Source organism: Microtus ochrogaster, linkage group LG1 (assembly GCF_000317375.1).
Source record: "Microtus ochrogaster isolate Prairie Vole_2 linkage group LG1, MicOch1.0, whole genome shotgun sequence".
Lineage (NCBI taxonomy): Eukaryota > Metazoa > Chordata > Mammalia > Rodentia > Cricetidae > Microtus > Microtus ochrogaster.
Genome location: NC_022027.1, coordinates 32,976,754 through 32,978,181, shown reverse-complemented (window position 1 = coordinate 32,978,181; position 1,428 = coordinate 32,976,754).

Below are 1,428 nucleotides of genomic sequence, written 5' to 3'. Positions count from 1 at the left end.
ACACAGACAGATGGTGTTAGAATTCAGCACATGTTGAGTTAGACAGAGAGTGGCTAGGAAGACAAAGTACTCTAGTAAAGTTGGTCTTATGTATGTGCTGCCTCTATTTTCAACTTCTGTCCTTGAATGTCATTTCTGGAATAGGAATATTCTCCCCACCCCCACTTTTTTTTTTTTTTTTTGTCTCCAGACAGAGCTTCATGGACTGAGACACAAGGGGGCAGTGCCTCCCTGACAGCCTGCTGCCAGCGGGCAGGGCCACAGGCCGCCAGCTCAGGGATGCTCTAACTGCGAGTCACAGTTCCTTTGTAAACTGCTTCTGAGGTCTCAAGTGTTTTGGTTCCTTGAAGATGCCGCTTCCATGAACAAAGCTGAGCGGCGGCCCAGGTTATTGTGAAGTGGGGGCGACGCAGGCAAAGAGAAGCCATGTTGCCTTCTCGGTAGTCAGAGAAAGGCCGTTGGACGGTGGCTGGAAAGGCTGAAGTGGAAGAGCGGCCTGGGGGAAGGTTTGAGTTCAGATGACCACAGCTGACCATCCCTCTTTGGCTCACCATCCCTTACCCTGGTTAAAACGCCAAGGGATGCGTAATAAGCTCCAACACCCGCTTAGCTGTATGGCTTGTGAAGTCTTTTGTGCTTCATGGAACACTTTCGTGTATGATTTTTTTTGTTGTTTTTTGCCTCCACTTGGAAATGACTCCCGCTTTAATGACTTTTATTATTGGCAGGAAGAATGCCAATGTAGTGACTGAAGCTATATTAAAAATTCCTGAGTGGAGCTGGGCGTGGCAGTACACACCAAGCCAAGCCTCAGAAGGTCAAAGCAGGACTTTCTGGAGTTTAAGGCCATTCTAGACTACTAGCGGTTCCGGGCCAGCTACACGGGGAACCGGCCTCAACAACAAAGCCTGGTACATGCCTATAATCCCAGCACTTGAAGGGTTGAGGGAGGCAGATCAAGAATTTGAGGCCAACCTAGACTATACAGGTATCCCCTGTCTCGAAAAACCAACCAGCAAATCCTGACTGAGTAGAGTCACATATTAATGGCATTACATTGGCCTTGCAACAAATACTAGTCCCCTTGCTCAAGATCTTATACAGGTAGGGTTTTCAAAAGGTTTAGAATATTGGCCGTGGAGGTTGACAACCAGTTCCATTCTGGAAAGGAGCAGCGAAGGGGAACCATAGAAGCCTTTGCTACTCGAAGGCCTTCAGAGACTCCATGTCCATCAAGTCAGTAGTAAAGGATCATGGAGCAGTTCAGTTTCAAAATGTTTAACTAAGGGGCCGGAGAGATGGGTCAGCAGTTAAGAGCCCTGACTGCTCTCCTAGAGGACCCGGGTTCAATTCCCAGCATCTACAGGGCACTAACACCTGTTTGTAACTCCAGTTCCAGGGTTTCTGACTCCCTCACACAGACATGCA